General features: G+C 48.5%; 1 long non-coding RNA gene across 1 annotated transcript in view; it reads right to left on the reverse strand.

Moving 5' to 3' along the window:
- Positions 1–5,926, reverse strand: part of LOC148388110 (uncharacterized) — a 45,494-nt gene extending 39,568 nt beyond the window's left edge. Inside the window, exons 1-2 of the long non-coding RNA XR_015862140.1 lie at positions 5,623–5,926; positions 5,219–5,409 (exon numbers count right to left, since the gene is read on the reverse strand). This is a non-coding gene — a long non-coding RNA (uncharacterized LOC148388110). The remainder of the gene's footprint in view (positions 1–5,218; positions 5,410–5,622) is intronic.
- Positions 5,927–22,162: the final 16,236 nt, after the last annotated feature.

The following is a 22,162-nucleotide window of genomic DNA, read 5'->3' on the forward strand; positions in this document are numbered from 1 at the left end:
CTTCAGCTTGATGGCATCCCTTACCGCTGGTGTCCACCAGCGGGTTTGGGGATTGCCGCCACGACAGGCACCAACGACCTTACAGCCACAGCTCCGGTCGGCCGCCTCAACAATGGAGGCGCGGAACATGGTCCACTCGAACTCAATGTCCCCCGCCTCCCCCGGGACGTGGGAAAAGCTCTGCTGTAGGTGGGTGTTGAAGCTCTTCCTGACAGGGGATTCTGCCAGACGTTCCAGGTGGTGATCAGTTGACAGCTCCGCCCCTCTCTTTGCCCGAGTGTCCAAAACATGCGGCTGCAAATCCGATAACACGACTACAAAGTCGATCATCGAACTGCGGCCTAGGGTGTCCTGGTGCCAAGTGCACACATGGACACCCTTATGTTTGAACATGGTGTTCATTATAGAAAATCCGTGTCGAACACAGAAGTCCAATAATAGAACACCACTCGGGTTCAGATCATGGGGGGGGGCGTTCCTCCCAATCACGCCCTTCCAGGTCTCACTGTCATTGCCCACGTGAGCATTGAAGCCACCGGGTAGAACGATGGAGTCCCCAGAAGGAGCGCTCTCCAGCACTTCCTCCAGGGACTCCAAAAAGGGTGGGTACTCTGAGCTGCCGTTTGGTGCATAGACACAAACAACAGTCAGGACCCGTCCCCCCACCCGAAGGCAGAGGGAGGCTACCCTCTCGTTCACTGGGGTGAACCCCAATGTGCAGGCGCCCAGCCGGGGGGCAATAAGTATACCCACACCTGCTCGGCGCCTCTCACCGTGGGCAACTCCAGAGTGGAAGAGAGTCCAGCCCCTCTCGAGAGGACTTGTACCGGAACCCAAACTGTGCGTGGAGGCAAGTCCGACTATGTCTAGTCTGAACTTTTCTGCCTCGCACACCAGCTCGGGCTCCTTTCCAGCCAGAGAAATGACATTCCATGTCCCAAGAGCCAGCTTCTGCAGCCGGGGATCAGACCGCCAAGGTCTTTGGCCGCCGCCCAGCTTACACTGCACAGGTGGTGAGCCCATGGGAAGGGGGAACCACGTTTCCTTCTCGGCCCCATGCAGCCCGGCCACTAGACGCTCGCCTTCGAGCCCTGCCTCCAGGCCTGGCTCCAGAGGGGGGCCCTGGTGACCCGCGTCCGGGCGAGGGAAAACTAGATCCAATTTTCTTAATCATCATAAGGGGTTTTGTGAGCCGTGCTTTGTCTGGCCCCTCACCTAGGACCCGTTTGCCATGGGTGACCCTACCAGGGGCATGAAGCCCCCGACAACATGGCTCCTAGGATCATAGGGGCACACAAACCCCTCCACCACGATAAGGTGACGACTCACGGAGGGACGTAAACTTTCATTCCAATGGAAATGGGACGTTGTGTCAATCAAAACAGAATGCAAATTGAGATTTTGCAAAGAATTATCCTGTTTTGAATGTGACGCCTGCAATGTTGCAAACAAGCGAGCGCGCCATGCTAAGGTCACGCATCAACAACACACAGAAACACCACCGGCTACGTTGGCCCCAAGCTCATCTTGGATGGACCGGTTCAAAGAGGAACCAGAGAGGAAACATGTCATGCGATATGAGGCCACGTATGAAAACTGTTTTTGGGGATCATGGATGTCGAGTCCTCAGATAGGAGGAAATGGACCATCCGGAGTGGTATTGGTGCCTCACCGACAGCCGCCTTGCTGAAGGCCGTCTCGCCGAAGGCCGCCTCGCTGATGGCCGCCTCGCTGACGGCCACCTCGCCGACGGCTGCCTCGCTGTCCCTCTTAAGGCTTTCTGACAAAGTCCCATCTGAGGAAGTCCCCGCACGTCTGCGTCAATTCTACTTGGCCTCTCTTTCCTCCTTCTCTGCACTCCTCCTGGTTGTCTTTGCGTTCATGCCAGCGCATTGATCTCTGTCAGTATCGAATGTCGGAGAGACAATGCCTTTCACTCTCCATTAATAATTTACGCAGCCTGAATCATCAACAATAATTCCCACAACACAATCACTCACCGTCACATCTTGCTCCCTCATCTCCTGGCTAATTTCAACATGATTTCCTTCCTGCCAGGTAATCAGCATGGGTGGCGCACCGTTGGCCGATATTCGCTCACAATGAACACAATGCCATCAAGGTGAAGCAGGTGGCTGAGAATCTTATTACTGTCGCGTCATCACATTGAGTAGTCCAAAAGTTTGCAATGAACAAAAGAACAATTCCGGACAAACACGAGCACCAGCCAGATCCTTCGGCACATTTCATATCAATTGAGTTTGAGTTGCATTTTTTCCACGTGAAAGTTGTGGTTGTTGTTTGGAACGACGGCAAGTTACTCAAAGGGAAGTAATTCTCCGCGCTGCCTCATTAAACATTCATGTGACTGTGCGCGACTTCGCTCGGCTTCTTATTTAAGCGTGGTCAAGCCCCGTCAATCACGCTGTCAAAAATAAATGAGGATGGACTATGTGTCACTATCTATCGGTGCTGTATATGGCAGCGAGGGAAGAAAGGCTTGAGGCAAATAGAGGCAAAAAGCATCTCCTAATGTACATGTCAAACGAGCCGCCAACTTTAAGTGCTTGAGTGGTATTGGCCAACAAAAACAAACGCTCAGATTTGGGCATTTCCCTTAATAAGAGCTATAAGAGCTTATTGATATTTGGATTTTCACGGCGGTTGCTGAGGCAGCGACTTCGCAACTCTGGCCGGCTCTTCACGGCTGAGAGATGAACAGTTGGGAACCAATTGAACGGGTGGAGATGAAACCCGAACGAAGAGACGGGACATGAACGAGAGAAGGCAAGCCAGGCACCAGATGAAGCCGGAAACTGAAACACCTGAGATCGGTCAACATTTGCAAAAAAGGCCCATGCCACCGATTGCCGCTAAGCTCCATATTTGCTGAAGAGGAGCAAAGGCATCAGCAGCCCCTGAAAGCGGTGGTGCGGCAACGTTTGCATCCTGTGCGTGCGCCGAGAGACATCCAACACCGAAGGGGCCGACTCACCTGAGCTTGGTGCCAGTTTTCACTTCCTGCACTTATCGACACCTGCTTCCGATTGCAGCAAGAAGTGGCCACGCAGCACCGGGCTGGCCGGCCAGCCTGCCGGGTCTATCAATTATGGACGAGCGGCACGGACTGCCGAGCGAGCGAGCAAGCCAGCTTTCAAAGACATGGAAAAGTGGGAGACAGCCAGCAAGCACAAAAAGACAAGAGCCGAAGCCCATAAGTCACGCCAATGTTTTGTCGAGCAACAGAGGCAAATATTGTGAATTCAAACCTTACAAAAGTAAGTCAGTGTGACCCGCCTGAGAGATTCTCATTCTTTGGAGCTTGGCAGGACAGTCGGCATGAATAAAACAAGTGGCATGAATGAGAAGGAAGCCCTCATTTGATCCATAATTGATTATCTTGATGCCAACGAGATGGCGGCAAAACACAAAGATAACAAGCGCACCTCCCGCCTGCATCATGACCGCAGCTCCGAGCAAGTAAGAGAGAGAGAGCGCCACGCTTCCCTCGCTTGATGTTTTGCTCTTTTAATGGTTGTCAGAATCCAGGTTCCACTTAAAGAAAGAAAGAAAGAAAAACGAGGGGGGGGGACAAGAAGAGCAAAAGCGTTTGTGCTGAAGTGCTTACGGAGCATCTTGAGCAAGTTGTTGCGGTTGATCGCAGATGTTGGGCATGAGCTCAACAATGCACAAGGAAATTGAAACACCAACACCGTCATTTTGTCACAGATTGCTGCATCAAACTTGCCAGCACATTTTGAAGCGAGCGCCAGGCCGTTAGCTAAAGAAGCCATTTTTTCATCTCATGGCCGCCCAAACAAAATGTCACTGACATAATGAGATCAATTTAGTTGAGACAACAAAAAAACAGATGAAAAGTGTGATGACAAGCACACAAGTGGTGTGCAAGTGCGCACTGACAATGTTACGAGAACAGCAGATGTCGTTGATGCACACAGAGTTTGCAAACGCTTTGCGGTCCAGAGCACGACGCTGCGACAAAGGGCCTTGCCACAACATGCGTGAGTTCATTTGCTAGATTCGCTCACCGCATACGCTCAAAAATGTCCATAAAATGGCTGGCAGTGAATTTAATCGATAAAAGTTGAGAAAAAGTACGGTGAAGGAATTAGCGGCAATTCCCTTGAAACTCGTGCACCTTCATGTTAATTAGGATCACAGCATATCACATCTCATTTATCACGGCGTACAAAAATAGCAGAAGGAAGGTGCCAACAAGATCAGATAAAGCAAGCTAACATTAGCACATTTAGCACGTTACCAACGTTCCCCCTCTGACATTACCGCCGTGTGACCTCCCGACTTGTCTGTCATGTTTTGCATTTGGAAACAACTCGAGTGACACGCAACCACCAGTAGATGGTGGTCTTGAGATTTCACATCATTTTGTGAAACCCTTTCAGCTCAAGATGAATCGGGAGCTGCGCATATATCACATCAGCTGCCACACAGTCAATGTGCCTTTAATTCACCTCTTACACCCCCCCCCACCCCCCCCACCGCACACATACACACGTCCCTTAAGCATATGCATGCGTGGACACTGTCAGGCATCAATTATCTCTTTTGCTGGTGGCGCTCTAATCATTTTCCTCCCTGCTTGTTTACACACACGTGCAGGTCTGTGTTTATCCCCCGGCGTAATAACGAAGGGCCATGGGGAGGACTTGTCCGCCCGCGAGGGCTCAGAGCAAAGGCAGACTAATTGCGTTAAGCGACTCTAAGGGAAGCTCATGATGGCGCCCCCCGCTGCCTTTTAGAAGCCATCCGTCCGGCTGGCCCCTCATTTTGAGCGCCCGTTTTCTTTGTGGCATCTTCCAGTTCGCCACTGGCCAAAGCGTTACGACGCCTCCATCATCACCGTCTAATTACCATGATCGTTAAGGTGCCGTATACGATGCAGGCCACTCAGGAGAAGACAAACAAGGCCTTCGGCGCCTGCCTGCCGATGGCGATATGGGACGGCCCCTTCTCGCCCTTTGCCGTTTATTCCTCTGGCATTTTCATTCCAGATTTAATTGCGCATTAGTGATTAGAGAGCTCAAGCTGTCACAGCATGTGCATAAAATGCCACATTAGCGGAGACACTCGACTTTATTTGTTAATACATCAAAGCTGAATCTTGAATTTTTGCTTTCCACTCAGTCATACGTGTGAGTTTGTGTGAACTTGAATAACCTGGACATGGACGACTTGCCTTGGGTGAGATGATTGCTGAAGCTTGAGACGATATCAAGCCTCTCACTGCAGCTGTTTTGGAGCAGAACGCCTTCACACCTCTGGAAAGAAAGATCTGTTCCACGTAGCTGTTAATGAATTCAGCCGCGCTCATGGTCGGGGTGTGACACGGCCACGCCTCCCTCTCTCCTCGCGCTGCCGCTTGCTTTTCTGGGAATTGCAGAGCACGAAGGGCCGACAACGGCTTAATTAATACTTCAGAGAATGCATTTTTTTGTCGTAGTGCGCTTCCCCCCGAGCCAAGCTGTCGGAACGGGCTGCCGACTCAAAGGCGCCATCTTTGATTTCCCGCAGACAAGACCGTTAGCGAGGAAAAAAGAAAACAAAGAGTTGGTCCAACTGAAATATTTCAATGGCACTCACGAGTACGCGTTTGAGCAGATTTGAGCAGAATCTCTCCAATCCTCATCCAGTTGATCTCTTGACTTGAATGCCTCAGTGCAAAGCAAAAGGCTTAAAGGCATCTAGTGCACACTCGGCCGTGATGGCGCCTTTGTAGCACGGGTGCCGTTGTGCACTCTGCGTCTTCAAAATCTCCGAAATTTGTCCACGTGGAGGCGATCGTCTCTTCAGAAACCAGGTCCATAATAAAAACAAATCTTGTCGTTCTGATGCTTTAACTTTCTGACAAGTTTCATCAAGTGTCACACTCACTCAAGCAGTGGCAACTTCCTTTATAGCACAAGTAATACACACACACACACACACACACACACACACACACACACACACACACACACACACACACACACACACACACGGAGACGACCTCATTTTATAATTGATAAACATTGACTTAAAAATGCATCTTGAGTCAGAGAACTTCATTTGTGCAACCGCTTGAGGAAATAAAATAAAAGCACACTCCCCTTGATGCAAATGTTGAAATGCTCTCCGTTCATTTGCTTTGTGAGCAGCAGCGTGTCTGATGACCTGGTGAGGAGGCACACAGGAGGCACACGAGAGGTACGTGGGGCCCTGTTGCCAGATAACAGCTCTGAGCGGCTCCGCTCAGCGCCCCCCCCCCCCCCACACCCACCCCCCCGCCCCCCGCCGAGTCATCTGCTCAGCCTTATGATGTTGTCACGGTTTGTTAGTGACCACTCACGAGCCCCCGACACCAACGCCGCTCCCCCTTCCCATCCATGACCATTTGTCACGACTAAGACCCGCTGCCGGCCCCCCGCCCCCAACACTCCCTCTATCACCCCCCCACCCTCCACCCTCCCGTTTTCCGTCTTCATCCCTCTGTGGTCAGTGCAGGGGGAAGGAAGAGCTGCTGACGCAAGCTGGCAGAGGTAACAAGCTTACCTGGGGATAATCTCCTCAGAGAAATTTCAAGAAGAAGAAGAACTAAGAGATAGTTGGAGAGAGACCAAGGCAGGAGAGGAGGACGGCTGCAAACTTAGCCAAGTTTTGAGTCGCCGACTCGCTGCGCCAAGCACTTTCTATTCTCTCCATCTCGGTCGAGGACTCGGCTCAGAATCCCCTCGAGTGACAAGGCGGAGAGAACCAGGCCAAAAGGCAAGAACGTAGACGATGGGGCCGCGTTCGGGATGGTAGAACATGAGCAGGAGCGGATCTCGCTCCAATCACAAGCAAAGATTTGTCCTCCGCTGTTCAGTCATGTTAAAACAAGGTTGAAATGTCGGCGCTCAGCCTCAATTAATTGCCTTTGAGCCTGACGTTGAATCAATCAATACGCACTTTGTATTCAAGAAATTAGGTGACCATCTTTACCAAAAATACCTCCATAAGCTGAGCCTTGAATCCATGGTCACGGCTGCTCGGGCCTGAGCCTCACTTGCCATATCTTTCACTCTCTGCCCATCTGTCCGTCCGCTGCTTATCCCGGTGACCATTTCATGAATTAGACTCGGCACTTCATTATGACAAAGTGCATTAGTGCGTCGGCATGGCGCGACTCGGGCAGGTTATGTTGGGCAGCAATCTGATTGTAGTGAAAATAGAGGTGGAGGGGCTTCATTGAGCGCAAAGAGACATATGATGAGATTAACAATCATCAGAGCGCTGGGAAGAGCCCGGGACCAGGCGAGCGCCCAGGGAGGAGGCGGGGCGGCTGTCGGCCAGACCCTGATGGATCAAATTAAGTTTTTCTCCTCTCATTAGGATCTAGAGAGCCAAGTGCAGCTGAAGGGGAGCGAGCCAGCGAGTCGTCCGTTGGCCAGATTTCAGCTGGCTATATACGCTCGTCCGAGTCCAATGTAGGAAATACTCGAGCGCGACACTTAGCTTGGGCTTCGGAGAAGGGAGCCTGCCACTAGTCAGCTGAGTAGAACCAAGGTCAAACGTGAGGGAGTGCATTTTCCTAAAATGGACCTGGGCCCAAGCTGCACGTAATTTTCTAGAGGAAAATAAACGGACGGGATGAGACCAAGCAAAAAGCGGACGGCATCCAAATGACAGAGACAAGCCGTGTTCAAGGATCTCGCAAACATCAGCCCATTGTTATTTCTTTTGACTTGAAGCCACATTCACTCAACAAAAGAAGGGCTGAACATTTAAATTGCACGGAAGACTTTGCCTGCAGGCCCTTCTGCAATGCGGCCCACAACCACACCACAGGATGATCATGCAAGGGCAGCGGCTGTGTTTAAACGATGAATTAGGATAAAGAGAGCCGTGGCACAGGCATGAAGGAGGAGAAATAAGCACTCTAATGTGCCATGCAGTCCGCACACGAGTGTGCGCGTGCATGTGCAATACATACGTATACGTGTGTGTGTGTGTGTGTGTGTGTGTGTCTGTGTGTGTGTGTGCGTTCATTGTGGAGAATTTGAGGGGTGCATCCACCCACCACCCAGAGTGGGAAGAATGAGAAGGAGTCAGTCAGAGATGGAGATGAAAAGGCTGTCTAGCAGACCCAAATATTAACCTGTGACTCCCCCACTTCACGCCCCGCCCGGCACTGGCAGTCTGATCCCTTAGGCTCACTCTGAGCAGATTAATGTAACACAACCAGGCGACAATATTAGTTTGAGGAGTGATCACATCCCAACAACCTCACATCCAGGTTGAGACAACCTTCTCAAAGTTTCCTTATTTGCTTTCCCCGAGAAAGAAAACAATCCAAATCCAAACAATGTCGTGTCGTCCCAGTGGAGGATTCCGCTAAAACCCACGCAGTGCTGTCCGTGTTAATGCTGGCCAGAAACTTTAGATCTTTGCACGCCTCTGTGGCAATCAACACCAAATTAATTCAAGCAATCGAGAGGAGTGAGGAAAGGCGGAAGGACCTTCTAGCGCAGACCTGGGCAAAATACGGCCCGCGGGCCACATCCGGCCCTTTGTGCGTCCCTGTCTGGCCCGCATGAGGCCAATTGTAAATTATATTTGATTGCAACTTAATTTAAAAAAAAATTGTTTTGCTTTTATTTTGAAAGGCGTTGCACGTCTATGTGAGCTGTGCGTGAAGGTGAACAGTGCGAAGTAATGCTGCCCTAGAAATGTGTGCTGACCCTCAGAAAAGAAAAGTTGACAAGGAGTGCCGTGTTTTCAACAAGACATGGACTGCCAAGTATTTCTTTACAGAAATGAAAGGTAAAGCCGTGTGCCTGATTTGTGGTACACAGGTCGCTGTGTTTAAAGAATATAATTTGAGTCGTCATGACACGACCAAGCATGAGAAAAAAAATACATCTGTCTTATAAACAACGCGCAACAGAGGCTGATGCTTTGCTAGCAAAACTGCAAGCCCAACAAGGACTTTTTATCAAACTTCACACCCAGAGATGCAGCGGCTTTGTCATTTGAGGAAAAGTTAAAGAAGTTAAGAATAAATTGTACTGATTAATGATTGTTTTTTTATTTGACCTGTACACCACAATTTCACATAGCTTAATATAAATATAAACAGAATAATTGTATTCTTCTAATTACCAGTACCAGCTATTTAAAATAAATAATTTAGTGCATTTTACAATGGAAGAAAATTGAGCAGGTTTAAGTTATCATAGGTGTGGCCCTCTGACACAACTCAGGTTTTTCATGTGGCCCCTTGTAAAAATTAATCGCCCACCCCTGTATCTAGCGGCTTGAAGGAATTGGTTTGCTTAGCACGTCCATTGAAGCTGCTCTCAGCATTGGCCAAAACCTACGCCGAAGCACCATTGCCACCCAGCCGGGGCGTCCGGTTTCGCCTGCTGCACGTCAACCTAAACTGGTGAGCACAGAGGTCAGCGCTGAAGGTGACGCAGCCACACTTGATGGCGCGCTCAGTTGCCCTGCCCCGCCTCTTCGGGACAATCAGGGGACGAAACGCTGAGGAGCGGCCGGGGAGGGACTTGGGTCGCATGCCATTACTCACCCTCTGCATCTCAATTAGTGCAAATGGCGCATTACAGAGAAATTATCATTAATATCATATTAAGTGACTCGGGCTAAGCCAATCAACGGCAGAGCGCTTATTTATTACTAACCGCAGATGACAACATGGGGGTGACGCTGACGCGGCTTTATGCCTCCAGTCAGGAAAACGGAACATGTCATTCGGATATTCGGGGGGGAAACAGACTTCAGCCTGATTCTTTCAAGGTAAAATTACAGACTTGAGAGATGGCATGGCTTGCAACCGCCAACATTGACAGCAACGGAATTGACTTCATTTTGACAAGATTAGAAAGACAGACAGATGGATATAATAAATTGCCAATCCAGTGCTCATATTGCTCTCCCTCTTTTGGCTCTCCCCCTTCCCTTCTTTATTTCCTAGTATGTAGATAGCCGAACATTATCTTTTCCTGTTTTTTTTTTTTTTGCTGACACAACATTTGCCAAATGAAGTGAGATATACGACCGGCTTTATTGGTGAAGATGGCCAACCCCCGATGACCAAAACCATTAACAAAATGGAAAATATCCATTCTGCTCTGTGGGGAGAATGGGACACGGAACAGAGAGCCTTCTCTCTCTCTCTCTCTCTCTCTCTCTCTCTCTCTCTCTCTCTCTCTCTCTATACAGGGTCAGGCAAAATGATCTGACACATTTGTAGGTTTAATAAAATGCAAAGAAACTGATTTTTTTTTCGAAAAGAACATATACTAATGTCATTTTGTTTTGTTTAGTTTCGTTTCATTTCAGTACATTGTCCTCAGCTGACTGTATAGTGTGCACTGTAAAAAATTCCTGTAAACTTTACAGTAATTAACTGGCAGCAATTAACCAGCAACCTATTGTAAAAACATTTTAAAGTGATTAACTGGCAGCAATTAACCAGTAACTTATTGTAAAAACATTTTACAGTAATTAACTGGCAGCAATTAACCAGTACCTTACTGTAAATACATATTACAGTAGATGTACTTTACAGTATTGGTGTATTTACTGTAAAGCAAAAAACAGTTAAATACTGTGGTCTTGGTTGTGTATACAGTATTAGGTAGTTTAACTGTATGCTACATAACAGTTAAATACTGTGATGTCAGTTGCATTTACAGTGTTAGTTGTTTAACTGCAGAATGAATATCAATGAAATACTGCGATTTCAGTTGCGTTTACATTACCGGTTTATTTACTGTACAAACAAATGAAGCGGTCATTACAACATACAATGTAACATACAATACATACAACAGTATTGTATATGGCAATGCAGTACTATTAACAGTAGGTAATCATTGTAAATTAAGTTTCTCACTGTATAATTTAAATGCTGAATCAGTGATTTAATATTAATCATTAATAGAATGACCCATATTCTAAAATATTTCAATTAACTACAGACAAAAAATGTGTTAACGGGATTATGTATTTTTTGGTGAACAGGAACATAAAGCACATTACCAAACCTTTTAGACAAAACTTCCTTGGGCTTGGACAAAACAGGAGCCCTGAAATTAAAGAAGAAAACACATTAAGAATTATGATGGTGATGTCGGTGTCATGTTAAGATACTTGTTCCTGATAGGAACTGTGTCACTGGCTGCAGGAACACTCATGCAATTAGCAAGGTTGGAGTTATATTATTAGTGGGATGTAACAATGACTCGTGAGACGGTTAAAAATAGATTGGAATATGTCGCAAGTTAAATTGGAGAAAAAAGAATTCAAACTGGAACGACGTAAATGTGAAATGTTGAATGTGCCATTAAGAATGAATGGGGGAAAACAACCACATGAGTTAACATAACTATTTGAGATGACTTGTTTAAATAAACCATCTTGAACTTTCTATGCAAAAGTTATTATCTGAACCTCACCTGTACCTAGTCAGTTAGCCAATCGAACTCCATGAAGTCCCTGATGAAGGAGATCACATGGGGGTTCATGTATGAAGTCTTCTGGCTCATCTGCTCCTTGGCACTGCACTTGGTGGAGTCAGGATTAGTTCTGACCAAAAACCTATGAAATTCAAGATTCAAGAGTTTTTTATTCGCCATGTTTGAGCGTGCCAAACAAGGAATTTGACTTCGGTAAATCACAGCCTCTGTTCAACATTTAGGTGACTAACAACAACACTCAGGACATGTGAAGAACGAAAGATATTCTCAAACATCCCCTGATCTTAAACTCCCAAGAGGGCAAGGAAAAACTCAAAACTCCAGCTAGGGGAAATGAGAAACCTTGAGAAAAGACCACAGATGGGAGGGTCCCTCTTCTAGGAGACCAGGCTGCAATGGATGCAGAGAGGACACATAGTACAAACAGTGTAGACAAAAACGGTGTGGAAAGCAGGATGTTATGGCACAGTAATGACTCTGAGACTCTAAGAGTGGTGTGAGTTCATCAGAGCGACAGCCTGGGGGAAGAAGCGGTCTCTGTGTCTGCTGGTTTTAGTGTACAGAGCTCTATAACGGCGTCCGGAGGGGAGTAGTTCAAACAGACTGCAACCTGGGTGCGAAGGGTCTGTTGAGATGTTACTTGCACGTTTCCTGGTCCTGGACAGGTACAAGTCTTGGATAGATGGGAGGTTGATTCCAATTATCTTTTCTACAGTCCTTATTGTCCGTTGCAGTCTGTGCTTGTCTTGTTTGGAGGCCGATCCAAACCAGACAGTGATGGAGGTGCAGAGGACAGACTGGATGATGGCAGTGTAGAAGAAGGTCTTCAGCAGCTCCCGCGGCAGGTTGAACTTCTTGAGCTGTCTCAGGAAGTACAGCCTCTGCTGGGCCTTCCTCCGGACAGAGTCTATGTGGCCGGTCCATTTCAGGTCCCGAGAGATTGTGGTTCCCAGGAACTTGAAGGTGTCTGATGAGAGAATAGTATTACTGCGGATAGTGAGGGGTGAAAGTGGTGAAGGGCCTCGCCTGAAGTCCACTGTCATCTCCACGGTCTTGAGCGGGTTCAGGTCCAGGTGGTTTTGGTTGCACCAGTGGACCAACCGCTCCACCTCCTGTCTGTACACAGTCTCATCACCGTTCTGGATCAGTCCGATGAGAGTGGTGTCGTCTGCATACTTCAGGAGCTTCACAGAAGAGTCACTTGCGGAGAAATCGTTGGTGTAGAGCAGTGGTTCCCAAACTTTTTCAGGCTAGTGCCCCCTTGGCTCCCCAGTGAATTCCTAGCGCCCCCCCCCGTTGACTGACTCATCCCACCGCACATGTTGTGTACAAATCCACACTGTTGAGGGATCAGGATTGGCAGAGAGGTGTCTCTCCAGGCTCTCCCCGTAACACATCCTGGCTTTCCTGACCTCTCGGTTCAGTGTGTTTCTGGTCTGCTTGAACAGGTCTCGTCCAGAAGGATCCATCAAAGGGTACAGTCCCATCCAACTACCGGCCAATCACCTGCCTCTCCACAACATGGAAGCTGATGTCGGGCATAATATCAGATAAGATCAGCAGGAACATGGATCAACAAATGAGGACTGCTCATAAAGGGATTGGTAAAAATACCAGAGGAGCAAAACATCAACTCCTGGTGGATAGAACAGTCACCCAAGACTGCAGAACTAGACGTACCAACCTGAGCACTGCCTGGATTGATTACAAGAAAGCATATGACTCAATGCCACATACTTGGATCACTGAATGCTTGAGGCTGTACAACATCAATGGGACTCTGAGAACCTTCATCGCCAACTCGATGAAACAGTGGAAAACCACACTTGAAGCCAATGGCAAGCCACTTGCACACGTGACCATCAAATGTGGTATATACCAAGGAGACGCTCTGTCCCCAATGCTGTTCTGTATAGGACTGAACCCCCTCAGCCAAATAATCAACAAGACGGGCTATGGGTACCAACTCAGGAATGGGGCCACCATCAGCCACCTCCTCTACATGGATGACATAAAGCTGTACGCTAAGAACGAGCGGGACATTGACTCCCTGATCCACACTACCAGGATCTACAGCTCTGACATCGGAATGTCATTCGGACTTGAGAAATGTGGCCGCATGGTGACTAAAAGAGGAAAGGTAATCCACACAGAGGGGGTCTCACTCCCAGAAGGAACAATAGCAGACATTGAGGACAGCTACAAATACCTTGGAATTCCACAGGCAAATGGCAACCTTGACGAGGAAACAAGGAAAGCAGCCACAGCCAAATACCTCCATCGAGTAAGGCAAGTCCTAAGAAGTCAGCTCAATGGCAAGAACAAGTCCCTAGCCACTAACAGCTACGCCCTACCAGTAATCAGATACCCTGCAGGAATCATACGGTGGCCAAAGGAAGATATACAGACCACAGATATCAAGACACGGAAGCTCCTAACCATGCATGGAGGGTTCCATCCCAAGTCCAGCACCCTGAGACTGTACACTAGCCGTAAAGAAGGAGGCCGAGGACTAGCGAGCGTGAGAGCCACTATCCAAGATGAAACATCCAAGATCCATAAGTACATCAGGGATAAGGCCCCAACGGATCACGTGCTCAGTGAATGTCTCAGACAATGGGCATCAAAGGAAGATGAGGTGCTGGAGGGACCATCATGGGAGGACAAGCCCCTACATGGGATGTACCACCGAAACATAGCTGAAGTAGCTGATATCCAGAAATCCTACCAATGGCTAGAAAGAGCTGGTCTGAAGGACAGCACAGAGGCACTGATCCTGGCTGCACAAGAACAGGCCTTGAGCACCAGAGCAATAGAGGCCCAAATCTACCACACCAGACAAGACCCCAGGTGTAGATTGTGCAAAGAAGGTCCTGAGACAATGCAGCACATAACTGCAGGGTGTAAGATGCTGGCAGGTAAAGCATACATGGAGCGCCATAACCAAGTAGCTGGAATAGTGTACAGGAACATCTGTGCAGAGTATGGACTGGAAGTCCCAAGATCCAAGTGGGAAACACCTCCAAAGGTGGTAGAGAATGACCAAGCCAAGATCCTCTGGGACTTCCAGATCCAGACAAACAGAATGGTAATGGCGAACCAACCGGACATTGTGGTGGTGGACAAAGAGCAGAGGAAAGCCGTTGTGGTTGACATAGCCATCCCAAATGATGGTAACATTAGGAAAAAGGAACATGAGAAACTTGAGAAATATCAAGGGCTCAGAGAAGAGCTGGAGAAGACCTGGAGAGTTAAGACTTCAGTGGTACCTGTGGTCATTGGAGCACTAGGGGCAGTAACCCCCAAACTGGAGGAGTGGCTCAAACAGATCCCAGGAAAAACATCTGACATCTCAGTCCAGAAAAGTGCAGTACTAGGAACAGCAAAGATACTGCGTAGAACCCTCAAGCTCCCAGGCCTCTGGTAGAGGACCCGAGCTTGAAGGGAAAAAGAGACCACCCACGGGGGGTGAGGAAAAGTTTTTTTTATTTTTTTTTTTATATATATACAGTACTATACCGGCTATTGTGATTTTTTTTTACAGTAATGCTTCGACTACTGTGTTTTTCACTGTAATACTTATCCTACTGTGATTTTGTCATGTTTACGAAGTTTAACTGTAACAATTACAGCAAGCTAATGTAAAAATCATACACAATAAGGTCACTGTGTTTAATACAGTAAGTAACTGTAGATTTCACAGCCATTTTTAACAGTCGACATTGACAATAAAATTACAGTAAGTTTACTTTTCTATTTACAGTACTATACTGGCTATTGTGATTTTTTTACAGTAATGCTTCGACTACTGTGTTTTTCACTGTAATACTTATCCTACTGTGATTTTGTCATGTTTACGAGGTGTAACTGCAACAATTACAGCATTCTACTTTAATAATCATACACAGTAAGGTTACTGTGTTTAATTCAGTAAGTAACTGTAGATTTCACAGCCATTTTTAACAGTGTGCAGTATCATAATTCAGTATATGGGTCCGTACTTCTTCGAAGAAGACAACATCATAGTGACTGTGAACTCTGATCGATATTGTGAGATGCTAGAGACTTTTCTCAGACCCAAATTGAATATGCTGCACGATATGGAAAATGTTTGATTTCAACAGGATAGGGAAACAGCCCACACTTTTCGACGTGCGACGGGGATTTTGAGGGAGATGTTTCCTGGTCATTTAATCTCATTGTGTGGTGACATCGGTTGGTCCGCCCGATCACGTGATTTAAATCCTTGCGATTTATTCCTCTGGGGATACCTCAAGTCAAAGGTATACATTAATCGCCCTCGATCTATTGAACTACTTAAAGGTGCCATTTGTCAAGAAATTGCTGCCATTCCCCCATGAAATGATCTGCCGAGTTATGGACAACTTTCATGAACACCTTCGACAGTGTGTAGACAATAACAGCTCCCATTTGACTGATTTAATTTTTTAGACCAAATGAAACAAAATGGCATTACATGTACTTTTAAAATATATATATTTATTTTCTTTACTTTATTTGTGTTTTTTTAAACCCAAAAATGTGTCAGATCATTTTGCCTGACCCTGTATATATACACATTTATCACTGACACACCCTGGTGATCTGTGGACTATTTTGTCATGATGAGTTGTGTGAGGTGGTGTCGGCAGCCAGGTGTGATCTGAAACTGCGCACGCAGGAAAGGCAGGCAAGGGAGCGCATGCCAGTGCAGGTCTCGGTGCGGAGTGGCCGTCTCATTTCACAGCTGCACAAGGATTAGGTGGAGGAGCGCGGCGGGCTAAGCTGTGCCTTTTATCTCATTCAAACATGTTGCTAATTCAGCAGAGAGCGGCTGCCGCGGGAGACGCTGCCGCTAAGAGCTGTATCATTCTCCCCGCCGTGAATAAAGTGCTCGTCTTAATCCCCAATCAGCCGCCATGACACGGATTATCACCCGCGTCAAGCACTGCGACCACAGAGGCGAGAGGAGACGAGAGGAGACGAGAGGGCCGGCTTCCCGTTTACCTTTTCCGGAAAAGGCAAATGGGAAGCCGGCAAGCCGTCAGTCAGATGAAAAGACTAATAAAAGAAAAAAAGATTGACGGAGGGTTGGTCGGAAAAAAATAGAACGAGGTGAAAAGTCAACAGGACAAAAAGACAAAAGACTGCACAGAAGGAGAAAGAATATGAAGAATAGAGGCGGAGTACTCGGTGGCACGGCGGACAACCGGTTAGCATGGAGGTCAACCGGTTAGCATGGCGGGCAACCAGTTAGCACGTCCGCCTTGCGGTCAGGAGCTGTTGGGGCTAAAATCAGGGGTTCGGCTTCCCGAAATACAAAACCCAAATTTGACTGCGATTGACTCCGGCGCACCCGCACCCCAAATGAGGATAAGCGGTACTGCACAGAGAGTGGATGGACCGAGAGACGAGAGTACAAACGCGAAAGGTCAGAAGAATCAATCAAGATGGGAGGCGAGGAAGGTTCGGACGAGGAAAGAACAGCAGGGAGGAAGTTGCCAATTGTGGAGCATTCTCGGTTTGGGACAAACCGTCTTTTCTGGAGCATGTCAGCGTCGGCGTTTTGGAAGCTTGTCGAAGCAGAGCGAGAGAAAGACATGGCGGAAGCAAGAGGCATCGTCACACACGGCTGCTGGTCATTTTAGTCAGTTGTGAGGTGGCCCAATTTTTGTTTTTATAATGATTCATCGATGGCTAACAACCTCAAAGTGATTGTGCGTAATCAATGAACGGCCCTGGAAAAGGCGCAGGATGCTTCAAACAAGACCCCGGGGAGTCTTTTGCTTTCTTAGATCTGCTTTCCATGCGGCAAGCTTTGTTTACTCCTCGGCTAATTGAGACATAATTGCCGCCAGCGGCCTGAGCCGGGAAATCTCGCCGGCGGGTTGTCTTGCCCGCGGGGAGTGACGGCACAGAGCGATGTCACAGCTGCTCCGTCTCAAACACCTCGGCACACTTTTCCATTGTCGTAGACAAAACCAGGCAAGCGGCTTTCTTGCGCAATCAGGCTCATTCAACCATTTTGTGGCCTTGGTCAATTTAACGTCTCATGAAATATCATCCCGCGCAACGCATACTAACGGTCGGGTATTCGAAAAAAAGCTGAGTTGCAGCTTTTGTTTGCCTTGGAGGCCGGCTTCAAGACAGCCAACGACGGCATTGCAACGAGATGGGCTATTGATAAAGTTATGAAAGCAATGTTTACAAAGGCGCCTCGTCATCAGGAACAATTGAGCAGCAATTCGAGGCCGAGCTCGAGGCCGAGGCCGGCGCCGCTTCTCCTTCCTCTGACTTTATCTTTTTCAGGGAAATCAGGTCTTTATTTCCGGCAGTTTAGGGCTTATCTTAACGAGCACGTCTGGCCCGCCACTGAAAGCAGCCGCCCAGCAAAACCCGACTTGTGATTGAGCCAGAAAACAACACGGTGCAGTTCATGTACATAAATCAACTCATCACATGCTTAGATATGTTTCATCACGTGTAAGACTGATGATTGCAGTGTGGCTGCCCAGCCACAACATTGCGTAGAAAAGAAAGATGAAAAAAAAACGCGCCGAGGGCGAGATGGAGAGACAAAGAGATGGAAGGAGCAAAAGTCAGCGGTCAGCAAGACGGCGGGCGTCATAAATCAGATTTGCCACAATCCGCCGCTGAGGGAGCCTTCGCTCGGCCCGGTGCAGATACGCTCAGCGGGGCGCGCGCCATCGATTGGCCGATGCTGACGGCGCCCGCTTCGGAGGGTGAGAGGGGTGAGCTGGATGCTCCGTGTGTGTGCGTGAGCGCACGTGCCAGGTGGGGCTCGGGAAGAGTTCTGCCTCAGCACCAAAGAAAAAACAGCAACGCATATCCAAAAAGACGCTTGGCCGTTCTGCAGACTCACAGGTAATTTCCTCCCTAATCAGCATTGCCTCTCTTCTTCTTCTTCTTCTCATCACAATCTTCTCCAGGGCAAAGCAGTCAACTGACGTCTATGAGCTGAGTGGTAGCAGCTCAATCTTAAATATTTCAAGATCTGCCGATTTGCGTTTGCAGCCGCCTTCGCATTCTTCTTGGCTTCACATTAACACTAAGATGTTGTTAAGATGAACGACTTTGTTGTCTCTTGTTTGGCCTTCCTGCTCCTTCCTTGACACGGCCCAAGTGGAGTCGCATGCGACGCCCTTGCCTCGCTCTGACTTTGCTGATTCTGTCGCTCTCTTCTGGAAACTTCATTAACGGAGAAATGCCATTAGTCGGCGGCACTCGGCCCCTCCCAGGCCGGCCCGGCCCAGCCGGCCTTTCAGGGTTAACAACTTTGCTTAGGCATGTAAATTGCCAGTTTAGTCAGGCTGATTTTTCAGCAGATCCTCACTGCATCAAACTGCATCTTTGGATACTTTTACGTGCGCTCAAATACGTTGCTGTCGATGTGCATGAACAGCTCAAGATGTGAGCGCGCGTGTGTATGTGTGTGTGTGTGTGTGTGTGTGTGTGTGTGTGTGTGTGTGTGTGCGTGCATCTCATATTGCGCTTGTGGAAGATCTGAGGGGACAGACGGCCACTTATCTCCAGTGGACAGAAACGTTCTTCCTCCCGCTGGCCTGGACGAAGCCTCCTCTTCCTCCTCACTCTCCATTGGCTTTTTCAACGCAATTCGCTTACAAAGTCATTTGATGGAGGCAGATTTATTTTTAGGTTTGCGGACTAACCTTTGTTACGGGCAACATCATCAACGCGTGATGAAAGGCAAACAGCGGAGCCGGGCTTCTCTTTCCGCCCCGGGTGGGCTCCAGCTCCCATGTGAGCCTCTCAGCAGCCGCGCACGACGAGGCGCTCTATTTTTGAAGCGCCCGCTCAATGGTTTCCTGATTGATCGCTATCCCGATCGATGACTCAACTTCCGTCCCGATACTCGGGTGCACGTCGTCTCCTTTCTTCCGCGAGGCTTCCTTCTCTGTGTGGCCAATGAAGGCAATTTATCAATGAGGCTGAGTGAAGCTCCCACTCGTCTGTCTGCAAACTCCAGCCACATCCTGACCGAGTCAATGGCCTGTCTGTCTCTTTGCACACACACACACACACGCTCACACACACACACGCATGCGCACACACACACACACACACACACACACACACACACACGCACACTCACACACACAGCATCAAGCAGTGCAAAGACAAAACTACCAAAAGAAGCCTCATGGCGCAAAATTCCTTGAAAGCGCCAAATTGCCACAAATGATTTGAGCGCAGACAAGCAAGCGCGACCCATTCAAAGGTAAAATGATGAATGTGAAGCCATTTGCTCTGAACTTCTCCCCCAACGGCAGCACAGTGGAACAAAAAGTGAAAAATGTGAAAAAAATGTGAGTTACAAAATGTCAGGAGAACACTCCAAATTGTCCCCAAGAGAAGCTTTCTAAAAATGAACGATAAACTCCAGCGGCGACAGGAAAACGATGTGGCAAGAACGACGCTGGAGTCCAGTTGGCGTGGAGCAAAAGCGGAAGGCGGCAAAAGCGCTTTGAACGTCGGCAACATGAGTGAGCCACCGTCAAACGCATCCCGACAGCATCGCGGCTTCCTCCTCTGGGATGGGCTGCCGGCGGATTCGGGCCAATTCCTGCCAAGCGCAGCCGAAACCCTTCGAGCGGCTTCGGCCAGATCAAGAAAAGTCCTCTTTGGAGCTTAGCCAGAGAGGCTGTCGGAGAGAGGGAGATTTTCCAGGAGGCAAAGGACATCTTTGAGACATACCGTCGGCCTTCTGTCTCCAGCTCGGGGCTTTACTGTGCACGGCTGAATAACAAGTCAAAGGAGGTAGCCTTCCTCTGCGCCGTGACCACAAATAAACAGCAGACGTGCTCTTATCGTTCGAAATAAATGGCAAACGCTCGTGATGCCATTTGTTATGAACGGATAAGGAACAGCCACGCAATATGAAGTCAAAGGCGAATCAGACACAAGCGCTGCCGGCAAGCTCAAGTGGACCCGTGTGAGAAAGGGAAGGAGGCCGTGAATAAATCATGACAATGTAATCGCACACAGTCCAATGTTTGCATCTCTCGGGGTGGCCAAACTGCAGCCCGGGGGCCACTGGCATTCCATTTTCTTCTCACGATGTTCAGCATATACATTAAAAAAAAAAAAAAGGCAACATGGCCTGGAAAAGAATTTCAGTAAAATGTCCTTTGACCTTTGTCTGACGTGAGGAACGAGCGCATGAAGAATCGCAAGGGGACAGGTGGAGGCACTTTTGAATTTTTCAAAAGAACTGTCAAGAGCAAGCAGCGCTGCTCGCCTGAAAGAACACGCTCGCAAAATCACGTGTGGACGTGTGTGGGGGTGCCAACATGGAGGTACTTACTACCAAAGATCAAATTGCTTGAATGTGTTCCGGGAAATACGTATACTGTACAAAGGAGACGAATTGAATACTTTGAGTATTATGTCGCCCCGGGCAGCGGTGAGAATGAAAACACACGCACACACGCGCGCATGCACACACGCAAGACACACACACGCATGCACACACGCACACACCCACACACACAGACACACACACACACAAAGCAGAAGGGGAGAAGTCTTTGGTGTAATGAGCCGAGAAGAATACAAGGCTGTGGTGTGTCTATAAAACGAGGCCTATCCTGATGAGCGAATTGTGTCTTGCCAACGTTTGGCCACATGCTGTCGCATGACATCTGCATGATGCCAAGTGCACGCTATTGCGCATTAGCAAACTCACTTTAGCTTGACCGCGCGTGACGGCTGAGGCCCGTTCGGTGGCCCGCCTTGCCCATCAGAACTTCTTTGCGTTCCAAAGCCCGCACGGGGCAAGTGATGAAGAAATTCAACCGCCGAGCCGCCCGAGAGAGCAGCTCAGCGGGCTTGCCACCTTCTGCGACTTTTCCCCGAGCTTTGAGCTTCTTTCCGCCTTTGAGTAGCTGCCAGATTGGCGCCAGTGTTCTGCTCCGACATGAGTTCGGGTTTGATGCAGCCGAGGCCTGAGAATGGGCTTTTCTGTGGGTTGTTTTTGTCGGGGGCACGTCAGTGACGCAATCACGGCTGGCAGCTCACTCATCAGGAAAAGACAAGTTCAGCCTCTTGAAATTGACTGATGATCAATTATTCACATCACACATCTCTCTCTCTCTCTCTCTCTCTCTCTCTCTCTCCCTCTCTCTACCTCCAAAACGCAACAAATTCTTCTACTGTCCAGTCAACATGTGCAAAATGCAAATCATCTTTTGCGTGCAAGATCAGCAAGTGAACACTACAGGTCCACCTTGTATTTTCCTGTTGCAATTCTCAATCGGCTCCGGTGCACGTAGAAGAGTTACAGAAAGAAGAAAAGTTGCTTCAGAACCTGTGAGACAGCCAAAGTATCACGTCCTGTCCCGTCCTGGGGGTCAAATTGCGCTTCTCCCAGGATTGCGTGGCTTGTGGCCTCGCCTGTTCCTTGTGACGCTTGCGTAATTGTTTTCCGGGCTGAGCTGCTCCTCCCTTTTCCCTCTTTGGCGGCGATTAACCCTTCCAAAGTTGGCCCCGGTCCGCCCAAATCCCTTCTGAGGCGGAGACGGAGAAAATGAATAACGGGGCCAAGGTGGGTCAGCTGAAAGGCATGATGGGACTTATCACGGAGCCCACATGGGAACAGCCGAGGATTTGAGCGCCAGCGGAGC

This window comes from Syngnathus floridae, chromosome 13 (genome assembly GCF_059516105.1).
Source record: "Syngnathus floridae isolate MCC-2025c chromosome 13, RoL_Sflo_1.0, whole genome shotgun sequence".
In the NCBI taxonomy this organism is placed as follows: Eukaryota; Metazoa; Chordata; class Actinopteri; order Syngnathiformes; family Syngnathidae; genus Syngnathus; species Syngnathus floridae.